At 45.7% G+C, this 26316-nt stretch overlaps 1 protein-coding gene across 1 annotated transcript in view; it reads right to left on the reverse strand.

Moving 5' to 3' along the window:
- The window catches only part of GPR153 (G protein-coupled receptor 153), a 119113-nt gene extending 111375 nt beyond the window's left edge, over positions 1 to 7738 (reverse strand). Inside the window, exon 1 of the mRNA XM_088447719.1 lies at positions 7688 to 7738. The gene's annotated coding sequence lies outside the window, so the exon portion shown is untranslated. The remainder of the gene's footprint in view (positions 1 to 7687) is intronic.
- Positions 7739 to 26316: the final 18578 nt, after the last annotated feature.

The following is a 26316-nucleotide window of genomic DNA, read 5'->3' on the forward strand; positions in this document are numbered from 1 at the left end:
AATATATGTCAGGTTGTGGACTAGGATCGGCCGTTGCTTACCTCTGCGCCGGCTTCCCCTGATCTCCCGTGTGCTCAGACGTCAGGTACGGTGGAGAGTAGTGCCAGGTGAACTGCCTTGGTTTGCGCCGTGCCTTGGTTTCTGCGGTTGCCGTCATGGATGTGGCCATGACAGTTTACATCATCTGACTACCCTGTACCCAACGGTAGCATGGCGGTGGTCAGCTGATGCTGTCCACCAATGATCTGCTACTGCGGGGGTTAAAGCCAGACTCTGGACAGCAGGAAGTTGCCAGTGCAACGTTGTTGCTACTAGTGTATTCTTGCCGCTACCTCATTCCAGGTCCTCTCGTGACTACTGGTGATTCAGTGCTGATTCTCTTCGCAACAGTGCGTCTATCATCTAGCCTGTGTGCAAGACAAATACCAACTCGCTCTGCAAAAGTGTATCTAAGATCTAGCCTGTGTGCAAGACAAGTACCAACTCTCTCTGCAACAGTGTATCTAACATCTAGCCTGTGTGAAAGACAAGTATCAACTCTCTCTGCAACAGTGTCTCTTAACATCTAGCCTGAGTGCAACAAGTGCCAATTCTCCATGCAACAGTGCGTCTAACATCTTGCCTGTATGCACTACAATACCACTTCTCGATGCAATACTGTGTCAACAACCTCTTCCCAGTGTATAGGTCAATACCTGCCCCCAACACAAGTTTGCGCCCTGGACCTCTTCCTGGTGTTTTCATTACAAGTACCTGACTCGAAGCAAATATGCGTCCAGGACCCTTTCCGGAGAACTTGCTACAAGAACCTTCCCTTCATCATACCAGTGCATCCAGCATTCTAGTCCACATTCCTACCTCCAGTATTATACTTTTTCTAGAAGTATATTTCCAGGGCCATCGTTTATCCATTCCCACGGTATCAGACACCAGTGCTAAGGACCGCGACCTGCCAGCTGGGTGCAGTTAAACCCATATCCCGATTGGTGGGGTCACTGGTGAACACCTCCCGGCTGGTTAGACTCCGCACCTTTGTACTGGTCTCATCAACGTCTGACACCTGAGGAGATCTTATATTCAGGCCCCAGACCTCCGGTTCCTCCCTCAACCTGGGACCTCAGCTTTCACCCCATCAACAGGGGAATTCGCCACAGAGTCCATGACAATATACTTCCAAACCCACATTTTTTTATTATTTTTTTTTGTAGCCCAAGTAAAGAGTTAAATGTAAATGGTAGAAATAACATACATGTGTGACTACAGAAGCTTTGGGAGAATTATGGTGTCAGTCAAATCACCTCTCCTTGAAGTTGTGCCCTAGATCCCTTACTCTACACCAGTGGTTCCCAAACTTTTTAGAATCACGGCACCCTAGAGTATTAGCATTTTTTCCACCGCACCCCTGGGTCAAAAGTTTCTTATTGAGAAATTCAGCAAAAAAGTAAATTCTGCTTATATGTCACCCTCAGGTTCAGTTATGTGGTGGTTGACAGGGCTGCGCATCTTTTTATCCACATATTGTTTTGATTGACAGCCATTAGCACTGGTTTTGCCTATCACTGACTAAAAATAATTTTATTTGGTACTTGACCACCAACCCCAGGCACCCCTGCAAGTGCCCTGAGGCACCCCAGGGTGTCATGGCACCCAATTTGGGAACAAATGCTCTACACAATTCCCATTGCAAACACAAACTAGCTCTGTTACTTTGTTGTAGACCTCAGTAGATTCTGGTCTCAGTGTTGCTATCCATGGTTTTTGTCTGATCCCAGGCATGCTCTTCAGTTTCTTTAGTCCCCTACCTGCTCTTTGATCCCAGTCTCAGTCTTGCAGCACAAGGTTTTCAGTTCCAGTCTTGCCCTCCGGGGTCTTTGTCTAAACCCAGTCTTGCTCTCCAGGGTCTATGGTCACAGTCTTGCTCTCTGAGGTCTTTGGTCACAGTTTTCTCTCTGGGGTCTTTGTCTAAACCCAGTCTTGCTCTCCAGGATCGTTGGTCCCAGTCCCAGTCTTGCAATACAAGGTATTTCGTTCCAGTCTTGCCCTTCAGTATCTTTGATCCCAGACCCAGTCTTGCTGTCCTGGGTCTTCGTTTTCATGTGTTGTATGGTCACAGTCTTTCTTTCTTTGGTCTTTGTCTGGTCACAGTCTTGCTCTCCAGGGTCTTTGTCTGGACCCAGTCTTGCTCTCTGGGGTCTTTGGTCACAGTTTTGCTCTCCAGGGTCTTTGTCTGGACCTATTCTTGCTCTCCAAGGTCTTTGGTCCCAGTCTTGCTCTCCAGGGTGCCACGGTACCCAGTTTGAGAACCACTGCTCTACACAATTCCCATTGCAAACACAAACTAGCTCTGTTACTTTGTTGTAAACCTGAGTAGATTCTGGTCTCAGTGTTGCTATCCATGGCTTTTGTCTGATCCCAGCCATGCTCTTCAGTTTCTTTGGTCCCCTATCTGCTCTTCAGTTTCTTTGGTCCCCTACCTGCTCTTCAGTGTCTTTGATCCCAGTCCCAGTCTTGCAGTACAAGGTCTTTGGTTCCAGTCTTGCCCTTCAGTATCTTTGATCCCAGACCCAGTCTTGCTGTCCTGGGTCTTCGTTTTCATGTGTTCTCTGGTCACAGTTTTGCTTTTTGTGGTCTTTCGTCACAGTCTTGCTCTCCGGGGTCTTTGACCAGACCCAGTCTTGCTCTCTGAGGTCTTTGGTCACAGTCTTGCTCTCCGGGGGTTTTGTCTGGACCAAGTCTTGCTCTCCAGGGTCTTTGGTTCCAGTCCCAGTCTTGCAGTACAAGGTCTTTGGTTCCAGTCTTGCTCTTCAGTATCTTTCATTCCAGACTCAGTCTTGCTGTCCTGGGTCTTCGTTGTCATGTGTTGTGTGGTCACAGTCTTGCTTTACATGGTCTTTGTCTAGTCACAGTCTTGCTCTCCGGGGTCTTTGTCTGGACCCAGTCTTGCTCTCCGGGGTCTATGGTCCCAGTCTTGCTCTCTGGGGTCTTTGTGTGGTCCCAGTCTTGCTCTCCAGGGTCTTTGTCTGGTCAGAGTCTTGCCCTCCAGTGTCTTTGGTCCAAGTCTTGCCCTCTGGGGTGTTTGGTCTATGTCTTGCTCTCCGGGGTCTTTGTCTGGTCACAGTCTTGCTCTCTGGAGTCTATGGTCCCGGTCTTGCTCTCTGGGGTCTTTGTGTGGTCCCAGTCTTGCTCTCCAGGGTCTTTGTCTGGTCAGAGTCTTGCTCTCCAGTGTCTTTGGTCCAAGTCTTGCCCTCTGGGGTGTTTGGTCTATGTCTTGTTCTCCGTGGTCTTTGTCTGGTCACAGTCTTGCTCTCCGGAGTTTTTGTCTGGTCATAGTTGCTCTCCGGGGCCATCTTGCTCTCCAGGGTCTTTGTCTGCACCCAGTCTTGCTCTCCTTGGTTTTTGTCACCATTAGAGTTTTGTCTGGTCCCAGTACTGCTCTCCAGGGTCTTTGTCTGGTATAAGTCTTGCTCTTCTGGGTCTTTGCCTGGTCACCCTTAGATTTTTGATTGGCCCCAGCATTGCTGTCCAGGGACTGACTGTTTCCAGTCTTGCTCCCCTTGGTCTTCGGTCACTCGTAGATTTTTGTCAGGTCCCAGCTTTGCTCTCCCTGGTCTTTGTCTAGTCAACCTTAGATTTTTATCTGGTCCTAGCATTGCTCTGAATAGCCTTTGTCTAGTCCCAGTCTTGACTTTCTGGCACTTTTTCTTGTCCCATCATTAAGCTAGGTGTACACTATGCAAAATTTTGGCCAATCACCCAATTATCGGCTGCTTGGTCCGATAATCTCAGAGTGTGTATGCAGCGCACAGGTCCGATCATCGTTCCAGAAGAAGGTGGATTTATCGTGCATGTTTTGTAGTGGGTATGCATTACTGATCATCTGTGTGATATTTCTGTCCGGATTGCAGACGCTAGAGGGCTAGAACGAAGCTCTGGATTTCTTAGACTCATAAGTGCGGATACGGGTTGCGTCTCCCAACCATACGTACTGTCTGGTCGATGGATGGGACATACATCCCGCCTCCGCACCCTTATGTTCTCTTCCTGCTGTTCTCCATTTCTGCTATCTCCATTGACTCTGCTAAGCATTGCTTTTTTATTAATTATTTTTTTCATTTATTTATTCATTTATTTATTCATTTATTCCTCTAAAACTTGCGTTTTCTATATAGGGAATAGCTGTTCCACCTAATATTATCAGGTCTTTATAAAGAATAATGTCACTCTTCAGTATGCGTTTACAATAGCGTGGCTTTGTACATATAATTTGCTTACACATACAGACTGTGACCATTGGTCTGCACTTTTAATGTACAATTAAGTGTCAGTGCAGGTATAACAACTAATTAATTATTTATGAGGGAGTTAGAAGGATATTTATTAATGTTTTTTTATAAACAATCTCTGTTTAAATCAATATGGTATGAAGGACTTTCTTCCCTGTGTTCTCTTATATATACATATGCATAAAAAATGCACTGTCTATTGTACTCACTATTACCACAATCATCATACCAGTCTGAAGTCTGCGGATCAACTTGTGGTCATTTACTTTTTTTCAATATAATTTATATATATATATATATAAAAGAGAGAAAATCGCACTACACTACAATATCCAAATGTAGGTGCAAGGCCAATCCATAAATATCCATATCCATCCACTGTTCAACGCTCCAATAGGGGCTCAAGCAGAGATGAGGCCAGCACTCTTTCTCCAAAACATCATGTTTAATAATGATAGTCTATATAGATACAATACATGGCAGCATGTGTGGCAATCACTTCAGCATATCATACATTACTTGAACCAAATAGGTCAGCATAACTGGGGTCCCAAGTCATTCCCAGTGCCTGATCCCAACAGCTGTCTCGGTTAGTACCGTCGTCAGGGGACTTTTCCCCTGGAGAAAGAGTGCTGGCCTCATCTCTGCTTGAGCCCCTATTGGAGCGTTGAACAGTGGATGGATATGGATATATATATATATATATATATACATATATAATTTTGTGTGCATAATCATATACGTTTTTTTTTATATGCATGTCTTTATATTAAGTGCCATCCATTTATTGCTGGCACATATAAATTGTATAATCATTAATGCTGGCCATACACGCTACAATTATCGGGGCGATCCACCCGATATCCGTGGATTGTCCCCGATAATTGTAGCGTGTTTGCAGACGACCGAGAGTTAAATATTGCTCGGTCGGGCATGCCGGATTGCAATATTTATGGGGTAAACTGTCGGCCGCATCGGGCAGTGTATGCCCAGCCAGCGGCCAACAGACATTTCCTGTGTTCCTTCCTACGGAAGGAACAGGGAAATGTCCTTCTCCCCCGGGGGTGGAGCGCAGATGTCGGGCTAATACACTGAGAGAAATCTCACAGTGTATGCCGCGGACAACTGCGGCTGACATGCTGCCAGATAAAATGTCTGTCGGTCTGACAGACATTTTATCTGGACGCGTATGCCCAGCTTAACACATAAGCATTTGTCAGCATATAGATGTCTGTTAGAGACGAAATCAGCTGAAACCCTCTGGGTTAAGGCCCTCATTCAGACCCATTCGCGAGCGGCTGTCCGCTCGCAAGTGGGTCGATGGTGCCCACTGCGCATGCGCACGACGGAGGGAGCTCCGTCGTGCGCATGCGCGAGACCCGACGAGCGAAGGACTTTCCTTCGCTCGGAGTGTCTCATCAAAGGGGGCGTGCTGTCGATGGTGACTGACAGCACGCCCCCTTTGGTGGGCGTGCCGGGGGCGTGCCTGCCAGACGGAGGGAACGCCTACTGTCTGAAGCCGGCCCCACTGACATCACTAGTGATGTCAGTGGGAGTGATTTTGGCTCTGATAGAGCCAAAATCACTCCTGGCCTTGCGGTTGAAAAACTCAACCGCAGGCTTTTGCTCGCAGTTTCGATGGTCGCGTTGGTCAAGACCATCGCGACCATCATCCTGCACGCTCGTATAGGCTGTGGGTGGTGACCCACAGCTATACGAGCGTCCAGGAGGACGCTCCAAATTAATGGAGGTGGGCCCTGATTCAGAGCGAGCGCTCTGGTCAGAGCGTCCAGCTCTGAATCAGGGCCTAAATGTTCAAAAGAGGTGAACACTAAAACACTAATTAACAAGCACCAATCATGTGAGAGATCATTCTACTTAAAGTATCTGAATGTGACAGGAACACTCAATTTGAAAAAGATCACAGGAGTGACTGAAATGTATTGTGGTTCCTGATATCACCTTCTGAGACACCGCAAATTTCTTACCTCCCAATTGAAGATTTTAGCTGGCGGCAAGCTGTGCCGTATAAAATAAGTGCGACCCAGGAGCGGCCTTGTGAACAAGATCTACTTCTCCTCACCAAGCCAGACACAGATATGAGTGACCCATGAGGGGGACGCCCTTCAATCCGATTGAGACCCTGCAAACGGTATCGGGACTCTCGGTTCCTGTGATCTGGGGGACTTACTTACATTTATCAGCTCGTATAAAGGAGGTAATATTGCGGTGAGTTTAAATTGACCAGCGTTTATCATATGCCCACTCAAGAAATATTACAAATCACGAGTGAGATCAAAATATCCACATATACATACACACATACAGTATACATACACACATACAGTACACATACACACATACAGTATACATACACACATACAGTACACATACACACATACAGTATACATACAGTATACATACACACATACAGTACACATACACACATACAGTATACATACACACATACAGTACACATACAGTATACATACACACATACAGTACACATACACACATACAGTATACATACACACATACAGTATACATACAGTACACATACACACATACAGTATACATACAGTACACATACACACATACAGTATACATACACACATACAGTACACATACACTACACATACACACATACAGTATACATACACACATACAGTACACATACAGTATACATACACACATACAGTACACATACACACATACAGTACACATACACACATACAGTATACATACAGTATACATACACACATACAGTATACATACACACATACAGTATACATACAGTACACATACACACATACAGTATACATACACACATACTATATACATACACACATACAGTACACATACAGTATACATACACACATACAGTATACATACACTGGCCGTTTGAACTTTCTTTGAACTTTTCAAGCTTTTGAATCGAATTTTTTTTTTTTTGTAAGCGCTTTTTGATACATTTGTATCTATGTAGCTTCTTGCTATGCTAAATCAGCCTGAGTATTTATACACCGGTTTTGGATTTGTTTCAGCAATTATAATTGCCATATGACAACTTGCATTAGCCGTTTGTTTTTATACAACTGCATTCTTATATTTTTTTTGTATTCTTTTTAATATACTGTATGTATAGGCTAGCATGTGTTTGTACTAATAAAATAATGTGCTAAGTATACGCTCCAGTGCAGAATTTTTTTTGGCTTGATATTTCTGTCCATAGTTCATTTAAAAATTCACCTTTCTGACGAGCTTTTAAGGACAGATAATCATTTGAATTGGAACAATAATTTGCTAGTTGTATAATTTGATAAATTGGATGTTCCGGAGATCGTTTCTTCACTTGGAAAATCGCTAAGTCAGTGGGATCATGGGTAAATCACTTAGGTGTGTACCTGGCATTATTCTCCCTGGTTGTCCTCTATTTGCAGCTTTTCCCTCCTGAAAATGTTTCTGTTTCCAGTCTTTCTCTCCAGGGGAGAAACTACAACAGACAATGGATGCCTACTCCATTGCTCCCGTGTGCACCCGGTTCTAACTTCGGGTTCGGCCAATGCTGGGCTCTTCCGGGTGACTTAGACACAGCCTGGGCCATGACCTACGGAGACAGTCCTACCTGCACAGTTACTGAGGCTGCAGCCACTATTGAGTGTTGGTGCAGTCCGAGGCGAAGGGACCTCTCTCTCTACTGTTGACAGGTCAGTGAAGTCTTCTGTGGGTGGCTGGAGCAATATGTGTGTTTTATTTTTTCTGTGGGGCCAATGTGTGTGATTTTTGTTTCTGTGGGGGCCAATGTGTGTTTTTTTTCTGTGGAGGACTGTGTGTTTTTTTATTTTGCGGGACTATATTGGGGGTTTTTTTCTGTGGGGGCCAATGCGTGTGTGTTTTTCCTTTAAGGGACAATGTGTTCTATATTTTACCAGTGGGGGACATTGTGGGGGAGATGTACTAATCCTTGGAGAGAGATAAAGTTCCAACCAATCAGCTCCTAACTGTCACTTTACAGACTGTGTGGGGTCTATTTACCAAGCCACGGATGGAGATAAAGTGAACCGAGTTAAAGTACCAGCCAGTCAGCTCCTAACTGCCATGTCAAAGGCTGTGTTTGAAAAATGACAGTTAGGAGCTGGGTGGCTGGTACTTTTATCTCCATTTACTTTATCACCATCCAAGGCTTAGTAAATAGAACTCAAAATTTGAAAAATGACAGGAGCTGGTACTTTATCTATCTCAAAGGCTTAATACATCTACCTCTGTGTGAGATGGCATTAGCTACAAGGGCCAAGCTCCGGAAAGAATCGCATCGCATCCCAAAGGTTGGTAAACTCTGCAGAAAAGCAGCCCCCACAGAAACCTATGGCATCTGGTTTTACGAGCAAAATATCTCTAGATACATTCATGCTATAATGTAAATTTGCGGATATCCCGCTCAAAACGTATTTTCAGAGGATATCCTGAAAATTTGCTTTACTAAATAGTCCCAATAGAAAAATATTCACATATATTATATTTGTGTTCTTGTGTGTATGTATGGATAAATACAAATCCACAATATTTACTGACCATTTTTTTTCTGGGGCGGCGCCAAACTCGAACTTGCCTTCGGACGACTGGGATGAACTTACGGCACTGTTTCTCTCCATGGGATGCCGACAGTCTAAACGCCGACCACCGGCATCCCGACTGTCTAAGCCCGGCAACTGTCTAATGACCGGCGTCAAAATCCCGACGCCTGTCATTAGACCTACGCCGGGAGCCCGACACCCGGCTTACCGATCGAAGGTAAGCCTGGCGAGGACAGCCGCGAGGGGAGGAGGGTTAGGTTAGGGGCTCCTGGGGGGGACTAAGGGTTAGGCACTCCCCGTGAGGTTAGGCTAGGGGAAAGGGGGTTAGGCACCCCCGGGGGGAGGTTAGGGCTAGGCACCCCCCCTGGAGACTTGGGGTTAGGCTGCTGGGAAGGGGAGGTTGGGTTTAGGCACTTGGAGGGGGGTGTTAGGGTTAGGCACCCCTAAGGGAGGGTTAGGTTGGGGGGGGGAGGTTAGGTAAGTATTTTTTCTATTCACTAACCTGTCGGGATCTTCACTACCAAGCTTCCGCTGTCGGGATTTGAACGGCCGGCCGGCAGTAAATCATACTGATCCCCTCTCCACGGCCTTTGTCTGGCTCAAGTCTTGCTCTCCTGAATTTATGTCTGGTTCTAGTCAGCCTTTCTCTTCAGGGGAATTTGTCTGGTCCCAGTTTTTCTCCTCATGGTATTCAAACAGCTACTGCTTAGATACAGCTCACATTCACCTTGCTGTACTTGCATAATCCCTTATATTACAGTTATCTGCCGGTTCCCTAAATATTTCAGTCAGTGCTTTCTGTCTGCCTTCAGCTAAGCACCATTTTACCCTTCAAAGCCTCTGCGGCTTTAACCCCTTTGGGTTCTACTGCTTTTAAGGCCGATCTCTCCATCCATCTCTACTGTATCTTCACAAATAAGTGTAATTGCTCTTTTTTTTTTTTTAACTTGAGATGAAATTATCTCAGTCCCTTGGGTTGAGTTAATGTAAAGTAAATAATTTAGTCTGAAGGATACTTCTCTAAATATAGGCCATCCTGAATCCCTTAGCAACTGAGTGGGTCTGTGCTTTCATGTCTTTGTGACAGGGGCTGTTGTAGTGTGTTACATATTGTGTAACATCCGCATTCTCATACTGCGCATGCACACAGGACTTATGATAGCGGCCACATGCAGATTCGGTCGTATCTTGCGCTATGGATGGCCATCTGTGGGGTGTCCATCGATTGGGCCCATCAGTGATAACCATCAATGGCACACAAACCATCTGTGGTAAACCATTGATGGTTTGCATCCCCTTGATGGTCACCGCTGCAGGGGTGGGGGGATGCTGGGCCACAGGCCAATCAAAAATGGGGGTGAGGCTTAGTGGGCACCAGGGGCAGGGCTAAAGGTACCCATCCATCTGCGATGGATTGCCACGGTGCTGCAACCTGACATCACAGGATCGCAGATATCCAACATGTTGGATTTTGACGATCGCAATCAAAAAATGATCGTGATTGTCTATTCGGGGACATTTAACATGTCAAATTTCAGCGATCCTGCAACGGATCGCCGAACATCGATGGTGGCCGGCGTTTCCAATCGGATCTCGGAAATCCATCTCAGATGGATGGGTACCTTAAGCTCCATCTGGTAAAGAGAGAAAAAAAAAAACCACTGGCTACCAGTCATCCACCGATGGCAGAGAACCACTGGTTATCTGCCATCGATGGCAAAACTAGTTAACATCAACCTGCATTGATGTTTTGAAACCGTCGATGGCCATCCCTATCTTGCGCTTGGGGTGGCGGAATGGAGGAGGGAAGGGGCACATCTGCAAAAGCAGAGTACAGTAAGTCGGTGTTCACGCGTCCGACCTGGAAATAGACACACAAGAGCCTATCAGGAGGCGATTCTCTTGCGGATGTTCGATCCCTGTTCAAAATATGCAGTGCAGTGACAAAGACAGCAGCCACCTCTGATTGGCAGATTGTGACCGAGCTGCTCCCACTGTTAGTATATAAATAACTAGCATGGCTGTTATGTAATATAAAGTCATGGCTGTCTATTTGCATTATTTAACTGATATTGACATTAGGATCACAGCAGTTGGGAATAATTCCATCTGGTTATTAAAAGGAAGGACAAATATAGTTTTTATTAATTGAATTAAGCGAGGGGTAGCAGGGGGGGTGGTTACTAGAAGTGTATTATCTTGCTTCTCCTTGAGTGCGTATACTCACTAGTTGCTTAGTGCATGCTACCATAAGTCAGTTCCACATGAGAGTCAATTACATAATGCAATATCCTTGTTACTCCTATCTAATAACAATAAGTAAAAGATCAATGAACAGAGGGGCTGATACATAGATGTACGCTATTCCGATAATGACGTCTATGAGCAACGGTCACACTGCACTTGTGCCAAGGTACCTTTTCGATGGCGCTTGCAGTGAGGATTACTTCGCAAAATTGACAGTCAGGGACCATTTGAGGGCAGTTATGCAGAGTGGCAGCAAATAATGTAGACGTGTCCCGGCTGTTTTGGGGCTGTGCTGTAGCCTGCGTCTGCGATCACGTACACAGACAAACTGGTAACGAAGTCTCAGTCCAGACGACAATTGCTCGTGACCATAGGGTTAATCAGATGGGCGATTATCGAATGATCTGCGGCTATGGCTGCGTAATTGTACGCACTTGCTTGGATCTGCGTAGCCAACGGTGGGCATCTCAATCCCTATCCAGCCGGCTGCCGCAGTAACATCATTTCGCATATCAGGGGTCGCAAACTGCGAATGCATTAGTGGACGTATTTGGCCCAGAATTCCTGCTGCAATTGAATTTCTGTATATAGAGCATAAACATTCATTTATATTATATACAGCACGATTCCACACATTTCTAGGTATACATTATAATAGGGCATCATCATACTGGCTGATTAGTAAAACCTGAGGATCTGCGTAATACCAAGTAAAATGCCAATTTATTTTTCTATCACTTTCACATGTAGGAATAAATGGCAGCCACTGGCTTGTTCTTTTAATAAGTGTTAATAAGTACATTTAAACCATTTTAGCCTGCAGTTCCCCTTAAGTGGAAACCAATGAGAACTAAACTAATATCGTACTTAACAAACGCATCTAATTCACTGACAGATAGAGAAGACACACATTGCAGGTTACATAGGAGATAATGTATCCCCCCCTTACTGTACAAAGTCTATGGATATCAGAGCCGAAACTAGACTTTTTGGTGTCCTGTGCCAGAGAGGGCATTGGTGTCCCCCCCCATTTTTTAAATAGGGACATAAGATAGTGCACCTGAAAAAGGGCCATGGCCTCATGGGGAAGGGCCAGGGAAGAGATAGGGGAGGCCAGGAGATGCTGGGGATAAAAGAAGAGGAAGCTACAAGTGAGAATGATAATAAACAGGAAAACTGACAGGCCCAAACAGTGCCCCCTGTCCTGCGGTGCCCTGTGCCATGGCACTGATCGCACTACCCTAGTTACAGCCCTGATGGATATTATAAATCACTTACAAGCTCCATGCCCAAATGAGAGCACAAGGCCAAAGGACAAATACTATAGTCTTATGTAGGACGTCACTGATAATACACAAGTGATGGGTACTAATGAACACTGCAGTGATGAAATCTAAACTCACTGATTATGGTCCTGATTTTAAAGTTGTATCCCATGCACACAGGTGGCGTCCCTTCCCGTGGTGACACCCCTCGTGGAGGATTGTAGTGCGCGTGGCTGGCAAAAGGGGGAGTGGCCTTGCAGGTAGAGGGAGTGGTCTAGTGGCCCGAACCCCCTTATAGTCACTCGGGGGGTCCCTTAGATGCGGACTTCCCCCGAGGACCAGTCTATGTGCTGTGCAGGCTCCCTCACTGTGTCAGGAGCCGAGTGCAGCACGTAATGCTACAGTGCACCACCAGGCTCCTGTCACTGAGGAGTCGGCACTTTGGTGTCACCCCTCAGCGGGTGACACCCGGGTGCAGCCCGCACCCTTCTTGTGAAGCCACTGGGCTCTCATCCCCGCCCCCAAACGGCCACAGCATGTCAATCATGTCACGGCTGTGGGGCACTTCCAGCGATCTTGCAGAAAGAGACCTGCGCAGTACTGATCTTGCGCAGGTGCAGGTCTCTCACCATCGAACTTGTATTAACCATTGGGTTTGCGTACAAGTCTGAATCAGGCCCCACAAGTGATGACATCAGACCTCACAGTGTATTGAAATATCGGGGCTTATGTAGAGATGAACGCACGCAGAGCGTTTCTTTTGTGCATTCTCACCGCTGCGCATACTCTCACGTAGACTGAGTTGGACTTAGGGAAATATGCTGGTTAGGAGGCGTACCGTTTGTGCCCATTGTAGGGAACATGTAAGTACGCGCTGCGGATAATGACTAGTAGTAAGCTAGGCGCATGTAGAGACAGCCACATCTGGGAATGCGAACTCTGTGCACGGGCGAATACGCTCATTTTCTCTGTGCGCGCTTCTTTTGAACTGAGTCCAAGGGGTCTATTTACTAAGCAGTGATAGGAGACTGAGTGAAAAGTGATAAGGTGCCAGCCAATCAGCTCCCAACTGTCATTTTCAAACACAGCCTGTGAGAAGGCAGTTAGGAGCTGATTGGCTGGTACCTTATCACTTTCACTCTGTCTCCTAACACTGCTTAGTAAATAGACCCCCAAATCTGCATCAGGCTCATTAGATACCGGAGTTTATCCATGTAATTTATTAGCATTTTTTTTTTTATTGTATATATGTTAAAACAATAGCCAATGCCCCAAACATATTTCTGTCAAGTTGGCTCTAATTATAAAAGTCTTGTTATGTCCATCATAAGTTACTTGTCAGCAAAACTACTTACCGACAGCAGTGCGGCAGACGGATGTAAACCAATCATCGGTAAGCATTAGGGACTAATAGAAATCACGAAATAAGGACCTTTTTCAGTTTTGGTAAAGTGAAAGTGTTGTACATGGCAACGAAAGGATTCCCGCTATCATTTATCTTATGTCCTCTAGTTGGTTGCTATGGCAACACCTCCACTTTTCCTTTTTAGATGTTTTAGTAATTCTACCCGCAGGGCTCATCTCCAACATTGCATTTAGGGCAAACTTTGCACTAAAAATCTACAGCAACCAATCAGCAATGAGCTGGTTGCTATGGTTCCCAGCATAATTCATTTCCTCTATATGCACCATGTTATTATTAAACATATTGATAGTATACAGTTTATTTTACTCTACTACTGGGGGTTTTACCTGATTGCCATCAGAGATGAGCGAATCCAGTCTAGTGGTTGAAGAGGCTATTTTTGCAGCAGTTATTATTTTATCATTATTATTAGCATTCATTTATGAGTTGCCCCAAATTTAAGCAGCGCAGCAAATACCAAAAGATACAGACAGGTAGACATAGCTAAAAGCTTACATAAAATATTTAGTTGCAGTGTGTACTGTGATAGAAGCACTGGTAAAGTGCTAAATGGCAAATATATTTCTCCAAGGTTTCTGACATATGTATTTTAACCCCCCAAGAAATGTCTGTTTATCCTTGATGAAAGTTTGGGCTTTAAGAAAAAGGCGGATAATGGGTGTGGATGTGAGAGTGAAGGCTCCATCCACGAGGCCGGTTCAGCTTTTCCGGCCTTCAGCTTGAGAGTAGGCTATTTAGTACCTGCAGCTGTGGGAGGCTCATATAAGCTGTGTCAAGGCTTAGCTCAGGGTGTCTCATACCTGAGTAGAGCAGGCAGTCAGGCTTGTTCACAGACACTGTGATGTGCTACTTGTAAGTACTGTGCAAATGCCTATGAGGTGAGGGCAGTAGGCCCTACCACTTTGAGAGAGGGAATTTATTGTTTAGTTAGTGCCCAGATGGGCTAGGATTTATTTTTGTTTTTTTCCATTTTATACTGCACAATAAAAACTAGCTGCAGATAGCTTGCACAAAAACCTTGGCCTGGTGTACTGTTTCCTGGCTGATGGTGCTGTGTAACCTGGGCTGGAACCATGTCTGAAAACCCAGGTCGGACCTGGGTTTTTGGTGGAAAATAGGTATTTGAGAGTCTAGGAAAAAATATGAAACAAGAGTTGGGAGGTCCCTGCTTGTCAGAGCTTATATTTTAAAAGGAAAGGTGGAGTCACAAGGTTATGGTGGAGAAAGAGATGAAGTAGGGAGTAGCAAATCAGTTGGAGATCGGATAGGCTAGAATGAAAAATTGGGTTTTGAAGGAATGTTTGAAGCATTGACTGTTGGCAGTAAGTATGATGGGATGAGGGAGAACATTCCACAGCGTAGGGGCAGCGCGGGATAAATCTTTGAGGAGGGAGTAGGAGGAGGTATTCAGCTGAAAGGCTGAGATCTGCTATGGTCCAATCTTGTGACATTATGGGGGTTCATAAAGTTTGCGGGAATCCCCCGAAAACATCTGTTTTTGTGGGATTTCTCACACTGGAAGTTTAATAAATATGCTCCTAAGAAACTTTTGTTTATATAATAAAATAAGACCTCTGTATTCTGAGAGCACTTAAAAGTCTATGTGTGTGTGTGTATGTGTGTATATGTATATATATATATATATATATATATATATATATATATACATTTTTTTTAATAACTTTTTATTTAGCAATAGAGTGTACAGATTACAACATAATGGAAAATATATAAAAGGTACATAACATAAAATGTATAGGATGTTTGCATTAGGTCATTAATGTGTTTGCAAACATAGCTTCACCTACAAAAAGAGAACTCGCATTGCATCCAAAGTAAGCCGCACTTTCATCACGTTCATATCACAGTTTTTCATGTTTTATTTAGACAGCGAGCTCCTGCTCAAGCCCGATACAGTATTCAGAACGAGTTAATGTAGAGTTTCAGGACTCAGGGATCAGAGCAGGATGAGAGAACTTCACCACTATATGTATCACAGGACATTCATTCTATTTTAAGCTAACACTGCAGAAATTGGCCGGCTGGATAATATAGTTTGTAATGCTAAGGGCAAAAAACTTAGAGAGCTGTGTGTGTGTGGAGATATGTTTTGATTGGCACAAACTGTGTTCTGTATTTAATACTGCTGAAAGAGGTGAAGGACACAACTTTTTCCATTGTATGAGCTCCGTTACACACTCAAGGGAAGGTCTATGTAATTTTTCTCTAGACACAAGAGTCTAAAGAACATTGTACAGCATACAGTACATGTTACAGTGTCACGAAAGAAACTTGTGTGTAATTTACAAGCCCAATTCTCAGTGCATGATTATAATAAAGAAGATTTAGGTGTGGAGGGGGAGCGGTCATAGATCTTCCCCATTCGGTGGGAGATGTACTAAGCTTTGAAAAGCGATAAAGTACCAAACAATCCGCTCCTAACTGCCAATTTTCAAACATAGCCTGTAAAGTGACAGGAGCTGATTGGTTAGTACTTTATCACTCTCCACTTTATCACTTTTCAAGTCTTAGTACATCTCCCCATGCTACACAAATTATGGAACTTGGGTTAGGGGCGTTGCTGTATATTTTAATGTACCTGGGAAACTCATTCTTGCTGTAATAGGATTTGCCAATGATATACTTATGTAAAGCTTCTTTGATAAACTCCACTGGTTAACATTTACCATTTAGGCGTCACAGGCCAGTGCCTAGGGTCTCCAGTAGTAGGGGGCGGGGCTCTCACTAATATGTGCTGACTCCATTTAATTAACTAAATGCCAACCTACATCACTGTCAGACCCATGATTTAAATACCACTTATCCTGCTCATTAAAGGAGTCCTAAAGTAAGCCAAATAGGGTAACAACGAATGGCAGAAGACATTTGTGAGGAAGTGGTAGGAGGGGATGACCAAACTCTACATGCTAGGGACGCCCTCAGTATCGCACTGGTGTACATACAGGGACAGACTCAGGATGTTAATCGGCCCTGGCAACCACCTGCGGTGCATGCAAATGAAAAGGGGGCGTGGTCACACCTCACAGGGCGTGCTCTCCTAGGAAATATTTTTTGATATCAGAGAGCAATGCCATCCTTTTTCTATGGTTCCCTCATAATAATGTACTTTAGGGGACCAATTAGTTTTAAAAACCTACACAGGATACTCTGGTAACTTTACTGAAGGCAGAAGTCCTCGGTGATCTGCAAGAGGACTGAGAAGGTGTGAGATCAGGGGGGGGTAGAAGGAGGGAAATCGTGACCTATTTACCCACAAAATTCCATATTGACAGATACAGGCTTTCAGCACGTTCACAGATGCAACCATTGTTCATAGGTAAAGGGTTGGGCTTTAAATCCCGGGTGTCGGGATGCCGCTGGTCACAATACCAACAGCGGCATCCCGACAGCCAGAATCCCGACACCCATAGGAAGGAATAGTAAGTGTTTTTCTAACCCCTACCCTAACCATCCCTTCCCGGTGCCTAAACCTAACCTTCCCCTCCCCGCACCCTATTCCTAACACTACCTAGCCTAACCCAATTCCTTCACTTAATACCTAACGCTAACCCCCGTCTAACACCCCAATACTTACCTTCAGGATGCCGGCGGTTGGGATACTGGTGCCGGGATCCCGACCTGTCGGGATTTCGGCGCCGGTCTTCTGCGTCCGGCGGTAATACCTACTACACCCGTGGGAAAGAAGAACATTATACTAACAGCGACCCTAGTTATTCATAACTCATTGCAATGCGTCAGCAAATAGCTTCCATTGGTCTATTATAAATAAGAGTAATGAAAGTAAAGATCTGACTTATTGCTAGAGGTGGCTGCATCGTGCAGATTTGCACCAGTGTTACTGAATATTCCTGATAGTTTGTATCACTCTGAGAGTGTCTTTTTACACAATTTCACTGACAGAGAACTAGCAGGGGTTCCTATAAGGTTGCAAGAGAAGTTATAAAAATCAAACTTCCGAATTTCAGGGAGTTCTCCTGGGCAGCCGAGACAGTAGACCACAACTCCCAGATCCTGCCTGCAATACACCCCAGCTTGACCACTTAGCTCTGGGCTTTGGGCCTGATTCAGAGCTGAACGCTCTGACCAGAGCGCTCGCTCTGAATCAGGGCCCTCCTCCATGAAAATGGAGCGGCCTCCTGGCCGCTCGTATAGCTGTGGGTGACCACCCACAGCATATGCGAGTGGCCAAAAAGATGGTCGCGATGGTCTTGACCATCGCGACCATCGGACTTGCGACGGAGACACTGCGGTAGGGTCTCCCTGCCACAAGCCCTGGAGTGATTTTGGCTCTATCGGAGCCAAAATCACTCCCACTGACATCACTAGTGACCACTAGTCACCGCTCACAGCATATACGAGCGTGCAAAAAGATGGTCGCGATGGTCTTGACCATCGCGACCATCGGACTTGCGAGGGAAACCCTGTGGTCGGGTTTCCCAGCCGCAAGGCCTGGAGTGATTTTGGCTCTATCAGAGCCAAAATCACTCCCACTGACATCACTAGTGATGTCAGTGGGGCCGGCTTGAGACAATAGGCGTTCCCATGGGAATGCCTCCGTCTGGCAGGCACGCCCCCGGCACGCCCACCAAAGGGGGCGTGCTGTCAATCAACATCGACAGCACGCCCCCTTTGGTGCGAGACCCCGAGCGATGGAAAGCCCGTCGCTCGCCGGGTCTTGCGCATGCGCACGACGGAGCTCCCTCCGTTGTGCGCATGCGCAGTGGGGAACATCGACCCACTTGCGAGCGTACTGCCGCTCGCGAGTGGGTCTGAATGACCCCCATGGTTAGGATGCCGACACCTGTCGGTCAGTATCCTCACCCTCCCCCTCTCCCTACACCTCCATCCTCGGTGACTAACCTCCCCCTGCCCGCACACTAATCCTAACCCTCCCCCCTCAGTGCCTAACCCTAACCCTCCCCCCTCAGTGCCTAACCCTAACCCTCCCTCTAGTGCCTAACCCTAACCCTTCCCCCTCAGTGCCTAACCATCCCTCTAGTACAGTGTTGGCTAACCTTGACACTCCAGCTGTTATGGAACTACATAACCCAGCATGCACTGCTACAGTTTTGCTATTAGGGCATGCTAAAACTGTGGCAGGGCATGCTAGGATATATAGTTCCACAACAGCTGGAGTGTCAAGGTTAGCCAACACTGCTCTAGTACCTAATCCTACACCCTAATTCTAACCTTCCCCCCAACCCCACTACTTACCTTTGGGATGCTCACGCCAGGATTGTGGGCCTGATCCATTATGGATCGCTATTGCGATCGCAGCTGAGATTACACACAGTTCTGCTGCGCTATGCTAATGTTTGTAACTGCTCACCCGGCATAGAGACACCCACTACTGCTTTCGCAATCCTGCATATACATCGGTAACATCGACTAACATCGGACCCTCACACAGAATTACAGCAGATCTGACCTGACTCAGTAATTGCAACTCTCGGCGCACGCAGTGAGTACTCAGGCTGCGTATGTCGTCACAGAGACTAATTTATGCACTCCCAGGAAACGGCGTTCAAATGGACAGGCTTGTCTGCGTTTCCCCAACCACTCCCCCGTCACCACCCCCAGCGCTGACGTCCCATCAGTCACTCTGCGATGGCTTTGTATCTGCGTATGTGACTGCAGTGTGATCGCAATACTGACCGGGGCATGCGCACTGTGGTGCATATGCATGCGCTGTACACACCATTGGCCGATCTGCGTATACTGTTGCAGTTATGATCCGTGATGAATGACAGATGTCGAGATTCCGGCGCTGGTGTTCTAAGCGGCTGCATCCCATTGGGCGGAATGGTGACCACATTCCTAATTCTGTACCTTCTGTTGCTATTATGCCTTTTTGCATTCAGGTACTTTTTTATATTTATTTGTTATTCAGATTTAGAATGAGCTAAAGGGCGATAACCAATTAGCCTAATTGATCCCCGCGATCGGCGAAAAACAGGGATTTTTTTGTCGATTATCCCCATTTTCCACCAATGTTTTTTTCACCCTATACTATTATTTCGAATGAAATAATAGGATATATCCCACAATAACACATAGGTCTGCGAGCTTATCGCAGACCCTATGTGTTTTCGCCTTTTTTAGGGTGACAAAACTGCACTTATCGTGGATTCTTTTTCGAGGCACATCAGATCCCAAAAAATATCCACGATAAGTGCCGGTGTAGGGCAGCACTTCGGTGCTAATAGAATAGCCCCACCGCAATCAATTTGCAGCGCTGTTTTAGCGCTGCTAATTTGATACTGCCCAAAGTATTTCTAAAGGTGCATACACACACAACGATTTTTTTAATGATTATCGTTAAACGATATCGTTTAACGATAATCGTTTGAAAAAATCATTCACTTTCTGAGTCAAACGATGAACGATTATTGTTCATGCGCGTTCACATTTGTAGTTTGTAGTTCAGTCAGACTTGTCAACTCAACGATTTTCATTAAGTTAATATGCAAAAATCGTTTGTAGTTCATAAAAATCGTTCATTACATTTAGTAAATGAACAACTTTAGTAAACGATTTTAGTTAATTTTTTCAAGGGAAAAAATCGTTTACTAAAATCGTTCATTAACTAAATCGTTGTGTGTGTATGCAGCTATACAATTGATAACAGAACCTATTTGCAGCAAAGTACGCAGTTTTCAGAGTAGATCATTGTAACTGCATCCATACCTGCCTGCAAGCCCACATAACATCCAGTCTTTTATTTCTCTATAGGCAGCAGTCTCAGCCTTGTCAGTGTTACTTTACATACGATAAGAGAAAACCAACCATTAATTATGTATCAGTGGAAACAACTGTGCCTGGTTTCTGTGAGGCTAGCGACGAGCCTTTAGAAAGGAAGATAACTAGATTGTAAGCTCTTTGTGACATAGATTATCTTCATTTGCCCAGTTGCGTGATTCAGACTGAAGGTTTAGCTGGCAGCATTGAATGTAGGAGCAGATGGCGTGACACAGTGATTAGGCTGTCAGGCTTTGTAATAAATAGGTTTACTAAGGACTGTTAAATTGCTGGGAAATGTTAACCCCATTACAACACTAAGAAGAGTAGGATACATCTGAAATTACATAGAAGACTTCAAAATCTTTAGGGGGTGTGGAATGTATCATCGCCATAGGAAAAATAGGGATTCCCAGCCCAAACAGTCTGAGGGGACAGGCATAAAGCAGCGGTTCTCAGCTCTAGGCCTCAAGGACCACCAACTGGTCGTGTTTTGTGGCTTTCCTCAATCATTTAGCGAATTTATCGGTCAGGAACAAGACTAGTGTCTCCCCCCCTCCCCCCAAAATAAAATAAAAATGTTGTGTTGCCTCTAGCAATATAACAAGATAATTTAATAAGTATGTGGCCTGTTACATAAATACATACTTTATAAATTCTAATCAGGGCTGCCAGTGCCGCCAGACAGAGATTCATGCTTCAGGATCTCTGGTGGCCAAAGCCTTCACCTGCGACTCCAATGCAAGCTACACAGGTACCGCAGTTCAGCATAGCTGCAGAGCAGTCCAATAGTGATAGACATCAGCAGTCTGCGCTGCCTCTGCCTGCCAATCACGTCACTGCTGGCACAGGCTCCTCCCCCTTCACGCAGGGGCCAGCTGGTCTAAATTATCTGGCTCCAGAGTCTGGTTAGGTGAAGAGCAATGAGGTAGGCGGCAGCCCCCAACCTCACCCTCGCCTTCTGCCTTGCAAATCCTCACCCGCAACCCTTCCTCCGCGGTGCAAAATAAAAAAGGGTCAGCTGCTCTGATGCACAGGGGGCAATCTGCTGTGCCGCCTCCAGCAAGTGGCACTCCGAGGCACGTGGCTCACATGCCTGGCGGGAAATTCACCACTGGTGAAATGGCCATGAAGGTAAAATACATTGTTTACACAGCAGCTCTGTTATACAGTAAAGTGATAGTGTTATAATATAATTTAATACAGAGTAAAGAGATAACGTTGCAGTAATTTGAGCTTCAGTGACATGTCCCTGTCTATGAACTAATCCACAGGTTCTCAAACTCTGTCCTCAGAACCCCCAAACAGTGCATGTTTTCCAGGTCTCCACACAGAATCAAGTGAAATAATTAGCTCCACCTGTGCACCTTTTAAAATGTGTCAGTGAGTAATGATTACACCTGTGCACCTGCTGGGTGACCTGCAAAACGTGAACTGTGTGGGGTCCTGAGGACCAAGTTTGAGAACCACTGAACTAATCACTCGAGTGCACTGCATTTTTGCAAAGCAGGTAGGCAAGTATGTTATACCCCTATTACGCCGCAGTTAAAACCCGGGTTATTGCCGGGTTAACCCAGGCTGCTGCTCGGTTTAGAAAGGTTAACCTGGGTCTAGTGACCCGGGATTCCAACCCAGGTGCTGTGAAGGATTGGATCTGGGTTACAGGACAGTGTAAATGGGTGTCCTGGGTCATCCGACCTGGGACCCGCTAACTGTATATAAATAGGCGCATTCCGGATGCTTGAAGATGTCAACTTCAAGCACCGGCTGAGGGAAGCCCTGGGAATATCCCGGGTCCAGCCTGCAGTGTGAATGGGTTTCAAGCCGCAGCAACACGGCTTGAAACCCCTGTTCAGTGACCTGGGCAGGACCCGTGTGTTTTATTTTAAAAGGGGGTATTAGTCACTCATTGGGAGAGTTGCAGGAAGGGGAGAAATGTGGTCAAACCCCCCAAATTTCTCATATGCACCATGCCCCGGAGTGCGGTGCCCCTTTGTGTCCAGTATTACCAGTGGTTTCAGCTTATCCTGCTGTGTCTGTAATGACAGGTTCAGTGCCAGAGGTTTCCTTGCAACTGCGCTGGCGAAAGAAGGCGAGCCCACACGGAGACGGCACACTGGCCCGTTCCTCTCTTAAACCGCAAGAAACAAACCTAAAAGCAATATTCTAGGAAATACGGCGCTTAAATGTAATATAAATGAACCAAAGAAAAAAAAGAAAGATCAACATATATAAATGTATCAATTAATAATAAATAAATAAAGTGTGAGCGACCTATACAAATATATAAAAAAGTTGAATAAACATAATATACAATTCATATATTATAACAAGCACAAACATATGGTTATAATAAGTATTAAGAAGAAATGATGTAGAATGGGTATTTTAAAACACCAGAGATGTGGACCAATCCCTTTATTGCAAAAGCAATGTAAATAGTCAATGGAGGCTCCAAATATAATTACCGGGTGCCTTCTCAGTCCTATAGGGTGCAGTAGTAAAGATCCAGCAGTGTTGGAATAGCCTGCAGTCACTTGGCTGTAAGATGCTCCCAAATAATAAGGTTCCAGTGAGGCTTGGCTTGTAATCATCTGGTCTTAGATGGAACAAAGGCCCTCATTCAGAGCCGTACGCTCTGAGCAGAGCGCACGCTCTGAATGAGGGCCGGGCTCCATGAAAATGGAGCGTCCTCCTGGACGCTCGTATAGCTGTGGGTCACCACCCACATTCTATACGAGCGTGCATTTTGATGGCCGCGATGGTCATGACCATCGCGACCATCTAAATTGCGAGCCGGAGCCTGCGGTTTAGGTTTTCAACCGCAAGCTCCGGAGTGATTTTGGCTCTATCAGTGCCAAAATCACTCCCACTGACATCACTAGTGATGTCAGTGGGCCGGCTTTTGACGGGAGGCGTTCCCGTAGGAACGCCCCCGTCAGGGAGGCACGCCCCCGGAACGCCTACCAAAGGGGGCGTGCTGTCAATCAACATTGACAGCACGCCCCCTTTGATCGGACACAACGAGCAAAGGACTTTCCTTCGCTCGTCGCGTCTGGCGCATGGGCACGACGGAACTCCCTCCGTCGTGCACATGCTCAGTCCATAACATCGACCCACTTGCGAGCGGACAGCCGCTCGCGAGTGGGTCTGAATCAGGCCCAAAGTCTCAGTCCCAAGATGGCAGGCAATAGGGGGTCCAATCTTGGGACTGAGACTTTGTTCCATCTAAAACCGGATGATTACAAGCCAAGCCTCACTGGAACCTTATTATTAATTTATTTATTATTAATTGATACATTTATATATGTTGATTTTTCTTTGGTTAATTCAGTGGTTCTCAAACTCTGTCCTCAGGACCCCACACAGGTCACGTTTTCCAGGTCACCCAGCAGGTGCACAGGTGTAGTCATTACTTACTGACACATTTTAAAAGATCCACAGGTGGAGCTAACTATTTCACTGATTCTGAGAGGAGACCTGGAAAAGATGCACTGTTTGGGGTCCTGAGGACCCAGGCCCTGATCCGGAGTCGGACGCTCTGACAGAGCGCTCGCTCTGAATCAGGGCCGGCCTTCTTGTTTTTTAGAGCGGCCTCCTGGCTGCTCGCATAGCTGTGGGTGACCACCCACAGCTATAGCGAGCGGCCAGGAAGATGGTCGCGATGGTCAAGACCATCGCGACCATCGGGCTTGCGACGAGACCCTTGTGGTAGGGTCTCGTTGCCGCAAGCCCAAGAAAGATTTCGGCTCAAACAGAGCCGAAATCTTCACACTGACATCACTCGTGATGTCAGTGGGGCCGCCCCAAACGGAGGCGTTCACAAGGGAACAGCCACTCCCCCGGCCCGCCCACCAAAGGGGGCGTGCTGTCACTCAACATCGACAGCACGCCCCCTTTGGTACGAGACCCGGACGGACGGTTTGCCCGTCGCAATCCGGGTCTCGCGCAAGCGCACGACGGAGCCGGCTCCGTCGTGCGCATGCACACTGGGCCACAATCGACCCGCTTGCAAGCACATAGCACTCGCGAGCGGGTCTGAATCAGGCCCCGAGTTTGGGAACCTGTGGGTTAATTTATATTACATATATGCGCAGTATTTCCTAGAATATTGCATTTAGGTTTGTTTCTCTTGGTATCTTTCCTGGGAGACTACCCATGGTATATGACAGCACATATATTATATGCATGTATATTCTTTATATATAAACCGCCAGGGTTTAGAATAGAATAGAAACCGCCGTCAAACCGCCGCTTAGTAAATTTTGCCCCATGTCCCCAATAATGGACAAGCTGGCCAACCTAATGATTGCTATATCCATAGGTACCAGCAGGTTTATAGACCACGTCAGCTCTATCCTAATTGACTTGTATTAAACCCATGCCTTCTTTTCCCCGAGTCTGACGGCGCCCTCGTTACCTAGATAAAGTTGACTAGCCCAGGACTTCTGTGCCATCTGTTTTAAAGCAGCCCAACCCTGTAGCCTGCCAGCTGCTGGAGTGAGAGACTAACCTCCTCCAGATAACTGTGGTCAGTCGCTTACTTTGCCACATCATCAAGTGCTTCTTGCACCTCCTAGATCACAGGTTCTCAAGCTTGGTCCTCAGGACCCCCAAACAGTGCATGTTTTGCAGGTCTCCTCACATAATTACTAGTGAAATAGTTAGCTGCACCTGTAGATCTTTTAAAATGTGTCAGTGAGTAATGAATACACCTGTGCACCTGCTGGGTGACCTGCAAAAAGTGAACTGTGTGGGGTCCTGAGGACCGAGTTTGAGAACCACTGTCCTAGATTGTACCCTCATGTGGCAGGGCTACCATTACCTTCTGTTTTATGTTGTTGTAATTTGTGTAGTAATCTCCTCAGTGTACAGCGTTACATAATATGTCAGTGCTGTATAAATGTTATATAATATAATAAAAATTTAATAAATAAATGGTGTAATAACATTTTAAAAAATACACATAGGAGACCTAGGTCATTGATATTAAGGGGTCTATGTACTAAGCCTTGGAGAGAGAAAAAGTAGATAGAGGTAAAGTACCAACCAATCAGCTCCTGTCATTTTTCAAACACATCCTGTAAAGTGACAGTTAGGAGCTGATTGGTTGGTATTTTATCTGCATCCACTTTCTCTCTCTCCAAGGCTTAAGCTGGCCACACACTAGACCAACTTGCATCCAACCAGTTGATTGGTTTGAATGAAAATCTGGTAACGGATGGGAGTAACTGATGATCAGCAATTTGCTCCTAAATGCCAGAACACAGATGAAAATGGTCGTTCAGAGAAGTTTTTTAAATGTTTGATCTAAACAATTTGTTCAAACAGTTTTGGTCCATTTTCCAGTGTTTGGGAGCAAATTGCTGATTGTCATTTGCTTTCATACCTTACCAGATTTTCATTCCAACCAATCAACTAGTTGGATGGTTGGACGGAAAATCTTTAGATGTCTGGCCATCTTAAGTATATAGACTCCGATGTGAGATGCATCTTTGATGCAGATGCCCACTGAGTTTGCACCCACAGACTATTTTACCTTCTGCTTTGCCTGTTGTCTATTATACTGCATATAATTATATACAGTCTTAATGATCACCAATGCAGATGCCACCTTTCCGAATATAGCTCACAAAAGATGGTGCCCGCGGAACAGATAATGTAGAGGACTCACTGCAGGTATACTGTTCTGAGTGCAGTGCGGGGACCCCTTAACAGGGCCGGGTCCAGGTGTTGCCGCGCCCTGTGCAAGTTCCAAACTG

Source organism: Taudactylus pleione, unplaced genomic scaffold, assembly GCF_031769625.1.
Source record: "Taudactylus pleione unplaced genomic scaffold, aTauple2 ptg000437l, whole genome shotgun sequence".
Classification (NCBI taxonomy): domain Eukaryota; kingdom Metazoa; phylum Chordata; class Amphibia; order Anura; family Myobatrachidae; genus Taudactylus; species Taudactylus pleione.